We start from the raw sequence: 10,790 nt of genomic DNA, 5'->3' as shown, positions 1-10,790 counted from the left end.
TTACAAAAATAAAAACCCGAATTTTGAAAGTCGCGCTATGGCGGATCAAGACGGCTGGGTTCCGGTAGAGGAGAGTGAGGCAGGGTCGATCCAGGACCAAATTGAGGGACATGAGGAGAGCGAAGCAGTGAGGGTGGCAGGTTCGCAAAATAGCGTCGTCGCGCACGAGGTTACGGGCGCGCAAAATGGCGCCTCGCACATGGCCACGGCAACCGCGCCCGCGACCGTAGTAGCGCCGCTGGTAGATTTGGACCTTTTTTTCATACAAATGAAGGCCCTTATGGCCCAGAATAGCGAGAAAATGAGGGAGTAAATGAGGGCTGATAGTGAGCGATTGGGTGAGCGATTGGAGGGCCAAATGGGGGTAATGGGGAACCGGATGGATGCTCAGGGTGAGTGATTGGAGGGCCAAATGGGGGTAATGAGGGACGAAGCGAGGGGTACCGGTGAGGGGTTAGAACAAAGAATGGGGGCCCAGATCGGAGGGTTAGGGAGTAGAATAGAGGGATTAGACAATAGATTAGGGGAAATACAGGAGGGGTTAATGGGGGTAGAAAACAGAATGGCCGCTCAAGAGAATCAAATGGAAGGGATGCAAAAGGGGTTAGAGGGGTTAGAAAACAGTATGGAAGGCAAATTGAGGGACATGAGGGACCAAGCGGAAAGGGAAGTTAAACAAATGGGGCAGCAGATAGAGGGGGTCAGAATGGGGGTAGAAACCAAACTGGATGCTCACAGGGAGGAAATGGAGCAGATGAGGGTGGCATCTGGGCAGGAGATGCAAGTGATGGGAGAAGAGATCAGAAGAGGTGTGAGTGAGGAGGTCGGAGGAGTGCGCGAGGAGGTGAGGCACTGTAAGGAGCGCATGGAGAAGGAGGTGAGAAAGGGGACTGTAAAGTTACAAGGGGGCATAGAGGACCTGACGCAGGAGGTGGAACAGTTGACAGAGGGACAAACGGAGTTAGTGGAGCAGGTACAAAGGAACACTGCGGTACTAGGAGGGTTAAAAGCGACACAGAAAGAACTAAAAGACGACTTGATAGCGACGAAGAGGCAATGTCGGATGGTACGTGAGGGACTGACAACGAGGTTGGACGAGGTGACAGAGGTAATGGAGACGAAGGACCGGCAGGTGAGGACGCACATGGAAACGGTCAAGGTAGCCTTAGAGGACGAACTTGAGGAGACGTACCGGGAAATAAAAGAGGTGAAGCAGAAATTAGAAGAAGTGGAAGAAGGGGTGAGCGAAATTAAGAAGCGACGGAGAGGAGATAAGAAAGAGATAAAAGAGGAGATAAAAGAATTGGTCCAAAGTCTGTGTTTGGATCGTGATGATGTGCTCATTAACCGGATGAGGGATTCGCAGGTGATGGAGGAGAAGCGAAGAGGAAGAGGACCCGGTGTAAGTGGTGACCAATATGGTCGTGCGTATGATGCGCCAGGTGATTTAATGAGCTTGGGGGTCGAGATGGACCCGGGTGTTCGTGAGAGGCCGTTGGTGAAGTGTGCGACAGGTCTGGTGTGCGAAAAAGGAGGTGTGCGAGAAAGTCTGACTCTGGGGTGTGTGAGGAAAAAGTGCGTGCCAAGGAGTGAGGGTGCTGGCGAGAGTGAGTCGGTCGTAGCGCGTGTGCGAGGGAGCACATGGAAGCGCGTGGTGAGGAGTGTTACGGAGGGTGTAAAGGGAGAATGCACGCCTGTGGTGAGTGTTACAGAGGATGTAACGGGAGAGGGTGTGCGAGAAAGATGTGTGACGGACAGGTGCATGGGGAAAGAGTGCGCTGTCAAAAGTAAGGAAGAGTGTACACCTGTGGTGAGTGTTACAGAGGATGTAACGGGAGAGTGTGCGCGAGAAAGGTGTGTAACGGACGGGTGCATGAGGAAAGAGTGCGCTGTCAAGAGTGGAGGTGAAAGTAGTGAGAGTGACACGGAGCGTGAGTTGGTTGTGACAGGTGAGAAAGGAAGCACACCTGGAATGGTAGAGCGTGTGTGGGAATGCACGCTGGAATTGGTAGTGAGGCACGTGGTTGGGTGTGCGAGTGAGGGCACACCTGTGATTGTCACAGAGGAGGTGACCGAGGAGGGGGCGCGAAGAGGTGTGTTGGTGAGGTGTGCGACCAACGAATGTGTGCCAAAGTGTTCGGTGGTCAGGTGTGTGACCAAGGCTGGGAGTGGAACGAGTGTACCTGGGTGTGTAAGAGAAGGTACGACGAGGAGCATGGGAACAGCTGGATGTATGAGCAAGAAAGGGGTAGCGTATGCTTGTAAGCATCCAGGTGAGGCATCGACGGTAACCGGGTTAAAGGTTAGGTCGACTTTTAGCCGAAGCGGGCCCTCGGTGCGTGCCGGGCTTCGCGTGCCGCGAGAACCAGCGGGGATCCGAGCCACGGCGGGTTCGAAAGGACCGCCGTGCGCGATCCACGCTGGGCCTCGCGTGGAACGGCCGCGTCCGGGCTCCACTAGGCGGAGCGGGCAGCCCGATAGGAAGGGTCGTCATGGCGACCACTTTTTGTTGAGGCATTCCGGCAGGTCGAGATCGGGCCATGGGATGGCTCCGTGCCGAGATGGTGCGTGGGATCTCGGCCCGGGTAAACCTCCTTCCCTGCACCGAATGCGGGACGCATCCAGCCGCTGGCACAGAACAACCCGCATTCATGGTTTGGCTGTACGCAGCCGAGCTTTAGAAGTAAATTGGCGCACCGAGAGGCATTAGTAAGTAGACTGTAATGACGAGGATAGTGTTTTGGCCCCGAAATTAGACAAACAAAATTTGATGATTGGCAAAGGATTGGCAGTAATGATTGGCAGATGATGAGTAGTGATTGGCAAATTTTTGATTTGTTGAAATTTGATGTGCAAAATTGGTAGTGGGAGATGCCCGATGTGGTGGGATGGCAACTCTGTCATCCCTCACAAACGGTGGGGCAAATGCGCACTAGTTTATGGGGTGTATGGCAGTGAAAACTAGCCCGGGTGGGTTAGGATATATCGTGTGTAGGGCCCTAGAAGATGACATTAGGTGACGTTAAGGTTAGTTAGTGACTGATACCTGTAGTGGGGACGCAGGTAGATTAGTGTGGATTATAATGACGAGGGAGCGCAATAGTTTAAAGGGACGACTGGGAAGCACAAGTTTCAGAGGGGAGTAGTTAGATGAGATGATGCTGTGTGAGAACTGGACAGGTGTGTGGAGCAGTGGATGAGTAGTGAGTGTTGTGGATCAGCGCGAATGCGCTTGGGGAGAGAAGGGTGCAGGTGGCACCAGGTGTGAGAGCACAGGTGTGCAAGTACAGGTGTGTGGAGTACATGGAGTATTGGAATGAGTGGTGTGGAGAGAGTTGGAGTAAGTGGTACGGAGTGGTGTGCATGGTGCGAAGGTGTGGATGCGGGAAGAGTGGACCCCTTTCACGAGTACCCGGGGCGGGTAGTGTAAGTGTTAGGTAGAGGGTATAGGTAAATTGTGGTTGGATATTGGCATTTGTGGTGCGGTTGCAGAATGGTATTGTGGATGGGTACATTAGTGTTGTGGAAATGGCTGGGCGTGTAGCCTGTTAGTGTGTGTAGTTGGTTTGGGCACTCCACCACTGTGAGGATGTCGGCCAGGTGAGGCCGCAGGTGGGCTCTGGGAGCCGTTAGTGTCAGTGGGTGCCTGAGGATCCCGGGTGTGGATCGGGCAGCCCGTGCCAGAGAGGGCACTGAGGGGGTGAGAGTGCGAAAGGGCCTTCCCCAGTTAGTTAGGTTAGGGTGAGGAGCAGGTAAGCTCGGGTGGCAACTACAGTGGTGGAGGTGTGCAGGTGGGTAGACCTGCTGGGAGAGCTACACGTCACAGCCCGGAAATTGTGCGAGAGCACCGAGTGTTGAATCGGGGGAGTGAGACCCCAAATTGAGAGGCACCACAGTTTGGGCAATGGGAATTGGTTTTTAGAACCCATAGTGTAAGAGGGCCAATGGTTTGGCAGGAGAAAGACCCCGGGTAATGTAAAGTTGTTAAAGTCATTTAGGAAATAGTTAGGATTGATGAACCTGTCGCACCATACGCAGCCACTTACCTGTGGTGATGATGATGACTCCACACCTGTGTTTTCTTTGTTTTGTGTTGCAGGAAGTAAGGATTGCAGTGTGGATTTGTGAGACGCATCATGACGTGGATGAGACATTGGGGTGATTCCATCTCTCCCTCCCTAGGAGGGACTGATGATGATTGGTGATGGCAAATTTTGATGTTGAGTTGGAGATGGCAAATTTTGATGAGAGTTGGAAATGGCAAATTTGATTGGTTAGGAGGGAGAGAAGACGAATTTGGTTTATGGGAGGAACGGGGAAGACAGTAGGGACGTTTATTGATGTGTAAAGTAGATGTTTATGGGTAGTGTTGTGTTTTTGTGGATACAGTAAGGGGTAAGGGAGGGGCAATGTAGGTTACCTGGTGGGGGGGGGGGCGTACGGTAGGGAACGTACCTGTCTCACCTGGTTCCCATGTGCCCCCAGTGTGCATCATCTTGTATTGCGTGCACTTTTGCGCCCTTACCACCTTACTCACTTGTCCTCTTCTTTTGTCTCCCACCTCCGAGGATCTGGCTTTGGGGCAGAGAGAGAGGAGAGAGAGGTGCTGGCTCCGCAGTTGTGGGCCTGCACTTTCGCTGCTTGCTGCCGGATCGATACACCATATGGACCGCAATTTTTGTGGCCGCCCACCATGGACCGCAGTCTTTTGCAGGCAAGCACCACCCGTTGATGGACCTATGGGTCAACGTGGCACCTATGCCATACAGGTGAACCACTTTTAGTTGGCCCCCTGACGGCCACAATACAGAAATGGACGCGGTTGGCGCCTTTCTTTTTTCTAAGGAAGCTAGAAGGCCAAGTGCTTCAAGAAGGCAAGACCAGCGGCAGAACATCGGCCGGCTGCGACACCACCGGTGACTATAAACACTTTATTGGTGCACCGGATGGTGCTGACTGTGTGATGGGGTGGTGCTTTTGGTGCTTGAACGGGGTGCTCTGCACATTATTAAAGGCCGTAAGGCCACAGAGCACTCGTGGGTTGGTGTATCGATGCTGGCATGCGTGCTCTCTCTATGCATAACATCTGCATGTGTTCCTCCAAAAACAGGTCCTGGATCGTAGTGTAAATATCAGTGTAGTCTTGTGTAAATAATGCTCCCTACCGGCTGTATGTTTAGTTTGAGGATTCTTTCCGCGATTCGGTTATCCTGTGGGTGTGTTTCTGTGAGGAGAAGGGTGCAACATCGCAGGGGGACATATTTACTCATTTGTGAACATCTGTAAAACTGTCGCACTCAGGGTTGAGTTAATAGTAGAGGGAACTACATCTGAGTGCCACACTAAAGTAGGTAAAAATTTATCGGGTCGGGTCGCCCCGAGGTAGAGAAGGGTGCAATGTTGCGGATATGGGATTTGGCCTCCATCCATATCCGCTTGTAAATATTCCCCTATTTCCCCAATACTCCCCAACTATCCCCAATCCCCCATTCCCTAGTCCCATTGTCTGTAAACAACACTCTGTAGCCCCGACCTTCCCCTTTTTCCCCCATTAAATGTCGTGCCCAGGTCCACCGCATCTCATGTAGACAACTTTCGGACATCTTGCTAGTTATTCTTAGTCTATGTCAGTTAAGGACTCGTTTCCATTAATTCTGACTCTTCGTTGCACCAGAATGTGATTGTATGGCACCAGTAGTAAGTTTAGGACCTCCCAATACCTCCCCGCATCTCTTCCTCATGAAACAACAACACCAACAACAACAACAGCGGCGCGGGGAGTGCGCGTCCTCACTCCGGCTTGGTTAGCCGCCATTGACCATGTGCTCCGACGGGGTTACCACGCAGGGGCTCACTGTCAGCTCCTCGTCAAGGGCGGAGCCCGGTAACCCCCCGCACCCAATAAGAAGCGGCGGACCGATTCCATCTGGGGCGGAGCTAACGAGCCGAGGGCGTGTCACTCCCCGCTGGACATGCGCAGGAAGACGGAGGTGACGTCAGATGCGCCTCAGCTACGAAGAAGAAAGGACGCCACCTCCTAGCGCTGAGAGATACCTCCCGCATCTCTGGACCGGACCGAGTCGATTCTGCCCCTGAGCCAAGGTGCACCTTGAGCCATCGACTGCCTGCCCTTCCTTGCCATCAATCCCTGTGTGAGTCAGTCTTGTCCCGTTTGTCTGTGGTCTGTCGGGAATAAGATAAGACCATGTATAAGTGCCCATCTTTCTGTGCTGTACCTCTGTGCCGTGTAATCTAAACGTTCTGCATAACCCATATTATATCCTCCTCCGGAGGTCATGAGAACTGTACCCCTGGTGTCGTGTCATTTAACCCAGCCGTTGTGTCCTTTCCATCATTGATTTAGCATAGCGCGACTTAGTCAACGTTCGAGTGGAATCGGGTAAACTGTGCGAACACGGCGGCCATTCCGCTCGGCCCATCATAACATCTAAGTCGTGTCCGTAACAATATATATATATATATATATATATATATATATATATATATATATATATATATATATATATATATATACATATACAGTATATATGTATATATATATATATATATATATATATATATATATATATATATATATATATATATGTATATATATATATATATATATATATATATATATATATATATATATATATACATACAGGCAGTCCCCGGGTTACGAACGAGTTCCGTTTTTAAGTCTGTAAGTCGAATTTGTATGTAAGTCGGAACAGTTACGTATGGTTCACATCTAGCGTCAATTAGTCAAATGTTTGTCTTAGTATATAGTATATATTTTCCCTAAAACATCTATAGGTATAAAAAAAAACATGAAAGAAACATTTCTTAAACTGTTTAGATAGAAAAGAAAAGATAATGATTGAAGGTTAACACTTACTCTCGTTCCAATTGATGTCTTGCAAACCTTGAAACGATCATACCTTGATATATCTCTCCGAGATGATGGGCCTGGTGTTGGAGATGATGGGCCTGGTGTTGGAGAGGATGGACCTGGTGCTGGAGAGGATGGACCTGGTGCTGGTCAATTTTCTTAAAGTAAACATCAAGGGTGGCTTGAACAGAACTTTTCTCATATTTCTCTTGTCTACCGCTCCCCTTATTATATACTTTGTGTGTCTGGTTGATTTTTTTCTGTGTGATAAATGTTAGCTCTTTCACGAGCCTCGATTCTGTATACAACCACAAAAAAAATAAAAAAAATAAAATAAGATTTAAAAAAATAAAAAACTTTTTTTTTATAATAGGCTTTATTTTTTATAATAGGCTTTATAATAGGTCGGTACGTCAGTATGGGCGTTCGTAAGTCGGGCGTTCGTAACCCGGGGACTGCCTGTACTCAGCCAATCCCACAGTTGTCTTTCTGGGCACTTGGTTGAGTTCCATCAGACCGCTACCTCCTTCTCGTCTCGGCAGGCACATTCTCGGGTTTCTTTGTTTTTTATAAAAAAACATTTTGTGGATAAAGAGGAGTTTCCTTGGCACCGGCCACTAGATGACGCAATATCAGTACCAGGCCATTCACGTAATACAAACATTGTGCCAACAGATGGCAGTAACGTTAAAGGGAACAAATAAATTCCAGTCCGCATCGAATGCCATATCTCCGTTTAGTAAGAAAAATATTTATTTACTAATTGATACAGCCTTCTATTTTGAAGCTAAAAAGTTGCCGTGTGTTGGACTATTGTAAATATCTCGTTCCGATAACTTATTAAACCTTTACCTGTGTCACGCTGGTGGAGGAGCTCGTAGGAAGACAACATTAAATGAAGCACAAGATTATGAGAAGACAATGGACACATCACTAGTGTGTGAGATTTGAGGCTCCGAAGTCGGAATCTCGGGCAAAGTACTCACAATGGAATGCCTAATGTAGGCCAGCTCAAATGGTTTCTAATGCAAGCTTTTGTTATCATTGTAGGTTGTGACGGAGACCTGTGAAGATCAATGACTCCATTTGGTGGATGCTACTCCAGTTTGAGTAATCTTGGGACAGACATTTGTTGTTGTTCTTGTTCTTGTTGCTGGTCCATTATACCTCTCTGGTGGCATTACGTTTCCAGGGCTGAAAATCTAATTTTAACTAAGATGGGTTATCTCCATCGCAGGGTGTGGATGAAGCAGTACTCGGTCACGGGACGTGCATTTATCATTTGGCCAGTGTACCGACACACAACGGTTTACTGTTTTCCAAAAGCAATTGTGGGATCTTTAACATCCACTAATGAATGTTAGTATGTTGGACAACCGGCATTACAAAGCCCCATCCTACGATCGGTGCAACATCGGCCAAAGATCGGGCCCTCCAAAGATCAGTGCAACATTGGCCAAAGATCGGTGCAACGTTGGCCAAAGATCGATGCAACATTGGCCAAAGATCGGTGCACATTGGCCAAAGATCTGTGCAACATTGGCCAAAGATCGGTGCAGCATTGGCCAAAGATCGGTGCAGCATTGGCCAAAGATCTGTGCAACATTGGCCAAAGATCGGTGCAGCATTGGCCAAAGATCAGTGCAACATTGGCCAAAGATCGGTGCAACATTGGCCAAAGATCGGTGCAACATTGGCCAAAGATCGGTGCAACATTGGCCAAAGATTGGGCCCTCCGAAGACTGGTGCAACATCGGCCGAGGATTGGTGCAACATTGGTCGAATATTGGTGCAACATCGGTGAAAGATCGGGCCGTCCGAAGATCTGTCCAACATCGGCTGAAGATCGGTGCAACATCGGCTGAAGATCGGTGCAACATCGGCTGAAGATCGGTGCAACATCAATTAAAGATCGGTGCAACATTGGCCAAAGATCGGTGCAACATTGGCCAAAGATCGGTGCAACATTGGCCAAAGATCGGTGCAACATTGGCCAAAGATCGGTGCAACATTGGCCAAAGATTGGTGCAACATTGGCCAAAGATCGGTGCAACATTGGCCAAAGATCGGTGCAACATTGGCCAAAGATCGGTGCAGCATTGTCCAAAGATCGGTGCAGCATTGTCCAAAGATCGGTGCAACATTGGCCAACGATCGGTGCAACATTGGCCAAAGATCGGTGCAACATTGGCCAAAGATCGGTGCAACATTGGCCAAAGATCGGTGCAACATTGGCCAAAGATCGGTGCAACATTGGCCAAAGATCGGTGCAACATTGGCCAAAGATCGGTGCAACTTTGGCCAAAGATTGGGCCCTCCGAAGATTGGTGCAACATCGGCCAAAGATTGGTGCAACATTGGCCGAATATTGGTGCAACATTGGCCGAATATTGGTGCAACATCGGTGAAAGATCGGGCCCTCCGAAGATCTGTCCAGCGTCGGCCAAAGATCGGTGCAACATCGGCTGAAGATCGGTGCAACATCGGCTGAAGATCGGTGCAACATCAGTTGAAGATCGGTGCAACATCAATTGAAGATCGGTGCAACATCAGTTGAAGATCGGTGGAACATCAGTTGAAGATCGGTGGAACATCAGTTGAAGATCGGTTGAACATCAGTTGAAGATCGGTGGAACATCAGTTGAAGATCGGTGCAACATCGGATGCAACGTCCTGCCAGCCGGCTCGAAAATCGAACAGCTCCATGTTCGCTACTTCTGAGCCATCAGTGCAATGGAAAGGGAAGTCCTTCATTAATCAATCCCACTATGTACACCATATCTCGTTCTCAAAATGGTGCATTTGCTCAAAGCAGCCTGCTGGGGACACCGCTCTCCTTAGATACGAGTCCTCAATAAAATCCAACGATTCTGATTACAAATCTCTTTGATTGAAAAATCTCACTTGAATTTTTTTTGATTACTCTGAAGTTTTCATCACATCAGGATGCAAGTCAAGATCCTTATAGGATCACATCCCTTTTCACCATTTTTCACGCTCGGGGTCATACTTTGACCTTCACGCATGACCTGTTGTTTTTGTGAGCTTTTGCATGACCAAAGATGTTGTTCCGGATGGAAATCTCTGATTGACGTCCATTCAGATAAATAGGAGACAAAGGAGTGAAGGTGAGCGCAAATCATGAGAACAAGTTGTTACATCTTGCTTCCCATGGTTTTGAAACACCCATCAGGCCTACCCCACCCCTCTGCGGATCCCCACCCATATCCTGCCTCAAAGCCATCCTCAGAGAAGTAGCCTATTTGGAATTGAATGAGCTTAGAATGGAAGCTCGCGGGATATTTCAGATCAATAGGTCGAGCCACCTGCGGGAGGCTGCGCAGATACACTATGAATGTGGAGGAGATTGGAATTCATGACATTAGATGTACAAATCAAACCGAGCGGTCTAAACCCATATACAAATCCCATAATATCCCACAGTGACCCCTCGACATCTCCGTTTCCTTCCCCCACCCGCACACCGACTCGACGGTATGCGCTTCGCAAACAGAAAACGCTTTTGTGGGATACGAAGGGAGGTTGTACAGTATAGGCCTTCATGATTGGTCGTCGAGGGATATGTGCTGGCAGAGGCCAAAGAGGGAGAGAAAAATGGGAGATGCGAGAGAAGGGGATGGAGGGAGGAGGAGGAAGGCGATAATTCTGAGCTCTCTTCTGGAATGCGTAATGATGCAGCAATGGCTCGAACGATTCTCTCCCCCTCCGCCATCTTGTCGGCAGCTGATCGGGCCTACTAACAATAACACCGCACACGCTTTAGGCGTTCGGCTTTCACTATGGCGTCATATCATAACCTCGCTGACGTATGCGTGAAATGCTTAAAAGACAAGATGACTTGTGTTGTTTAACAGCAATAGCTTTCGTTTAGTTAGAA

This window comes from Myxine glutinosa, chromosome 12 (genome assembly GCF_964187855.1).
Source record: "Myxine glutinosa chromosome 12, kmMyxGlut1.1, whole genome shotgun sequence".
Classification (NCBI taxonomy): Eukaryota; Metazoa; Chordata; class Myxini; order Myxiniformes; family Myxinidae; genus Myxine; species Myxine glutinosa.
This window is presented reverse-complemented; position numbering follows the sequence as displayed.